The sequence below is a fragment of the Somniosus microcephalus genome, chromosome 1 (genome assembly GCF_052327205.1).
Source record: "Somniosus microcephalus isolate GS21.2 chromosome 1, FLI_Smic_1.0, whole genome shotgun sequence".
In the NCBI taxonomy this organism is placed as follows: domain Eukaryota; kingdom Metazoa; phylum Chordata; class Chondrichthyes; order Squaliformes; family Somniosidae; genus Somniosus; species Somniosus microcephalus.
Window position 1 is genome coordinate 85,383,513 of NC_140987.1, and position 2,450 is coordinate 85,385,962.

A 2,450-nucleotide genomic window follows, 5' to 3' on the forward strand; every position below is an offset into this window, starting at 1 on the left:
AATCCATGCAGGCCTTGACCATGGCCGTGCAGACTCTGGATGCCAACATGTCTGGCGCTTTAAATAGAATGATAGATACCCTAGCCTTGGCCTTACAGCATGTCACCGATCTGCAGTAAGCTGCTCTCTAGCAGAGTGGTAGGAGTGAAGTGCAGCTAGACCGTGAAAGGGATGATGGCAAAAGGGGGCATGGAAGTGGGAACTCCACTCAAAATGCTCCCACTTCTCACCCGTTGCTCCCGGCTCAGCCAGTATCCGACATGCTGCCTCATCTCCCAATGGCTGAGTCTGCCCCTGCAGGTGCAGGTGGAGCAGTCTTTAGCGGGGCCCTCACAGGCTCCAAAACTCAGAGGTCGTTGGCCAAGAGCATCTCAACAGTCAGAACAAGAATCTGAGCAGCCTGCCTCTACCTCTGCTGAAGCCACAGGGGTTGCACCACATAGAAGCGGTAGGAAAAGAAAGAGTAAGGCTTTTCAGTTGTACAAGGGTATGCAAATGGGTGTTTGAGAAAATATTATGTTGTTATGTTTCCGTTGTTTAGAGCAATCACATAAAATTTATTACGTTGCATGACTTTCCAGTGTTGCCCATTCTTGGTTGGCGGGTGGCAACTCGCCTTTTCAGTTGCTTGTTGATGAATGGGAAGACATGAATTGATGGGATCCAATGGGGAGCTGTACAATGGGTGGATGGTTGGTTACAGGACAGTTTTGTAACAGTGGGATTGTGAGGGGGGGAGGGGGGGATGCGGGGGGGGAGCGGGGTGGGGGGGGGAAAGAGTGCCCATTGGATGTGATTATCACATCAGTCCAATGGTAGTGACTAACTGAACCGTACACCTATAAGGGAATCCCTGGCATCCCAGGCAGCAATGTGAGAGGCTGGTGCTGCGTTGGGGGTCTCCATCTTCCTCCTCTTCATTGGATTCGTCCGCAGACGATGTGTGCTCAGTGCCTTGTTCCTCCTGCAGCTCCAATCCTCGCTGCTGCACAACACTGTGCAGAGGGTAGCACACCACGCTCATTCTGGAGACCCTGGCTGCCGAGTACTGAAGGGCGCCTCCAGATCTGTCCAGGCACCTGAAGCGCATCTTCAGCATGCCAATCGCTTGCTCAGTGACACATCTGATGGTCATATGGCTGTCGTTGTACCGTTCTTGGGCTTCATTGGTTGGGTTTCTCACAGGTGTCATCAGCCAAGTTTGAAGGGGGTAGCCTTTGTCGATTAGCAGCCACCCCTTAAATCTGCTTGCAAGTCCAAAGAGGTCGGGGAGCTTGGACTGCTGCAGGATGAAAGTTTCATAGCAGCTCCCTGGGAGCCTTGTGCACACCTGCATAAACCTTTTCTTGTGGTTGCACACCAACTGCAAATGGATGTAATGGAAGCCCTTGCGGTTTACGAATACTCTTACTTGATCGGGGTGCAGTTGATGATGCCCTGCCCCTGTGGGAAGCCAGCCAGAGATGCAAACCTGAGCACCCATTCATTCTGACTGGTGTTATTGCAGGCTACGTTGACATAATTGCTGGCCCTGGCAAACAATCCATCAGAGACCTGCCTTATGCTTTTATGTGCAGCTGAGATCCGTGATATGTCTCCGGTAGCGCCCTGGAAGGATCCGGAGGCAAAAATGTTGAGGATGGTAGTCATTTTCACACCCACTGGTAATGTGTGGCCACCAGGTCCAGCAGGGAGCTGGTCTTCTCCTAGGAGGCTGCAGATATCTGCCACCACCTGATGTGACAACCTCAACCTTCGGAAGCACTGCTCTTTGAGAGGTCAAGAAAGCTGAGTCTCTACTGGCACACCCTGTTATGCGGGTAGCGCCTCCTGTAAGTTCGACTCCTCTGCTGCTCCCCTCTCTGCTGACTGCCTGCAGGTCTCTCTACAGCAATCTGTTGCTGCTGCTGATGCACCTTGCTCCTCGTCCAAGGTCCAATCTAAGGCAGCCATGGAGCCACCCATCCTAATCTTGAGTCTCAATACCTCCAAAGTGCACAAATCACCACAAGTACTCTCAACAACCCTTTCCCAGTGGGAGGTAAAACCAGCTGCTCCATCAAGCTTGCCCCAGACTCATGGTAGCTGGAGCATTACGACTAAACACTTTCTTTCTTCCTCCTGTGCATCACTCCTTCCATCAGTGGCAAAGCCTTAAGCTCTTGATCCTACTCGCTCCCCAAAGCCTCCACTTGATATGTCTCTCACCAATTTTTTTTAAACCTCCTGAAAACCTACTTTTTCAACTGTCCTTTTGGTCAACTCTCCTAACCCTTCCATCAATGTTCACTGTATATTTCTTTTGTATTTACATTTTGTACATTAAAGATGCAACATAATTGTTGTTCTTCAAAAAAATACTAATACATAAACTATGCACATTATATACACTACTAGAAGTACTATGAGTTAAGTTTAAAAAGTACTTATTTCCTACCAATCTGTGAAAA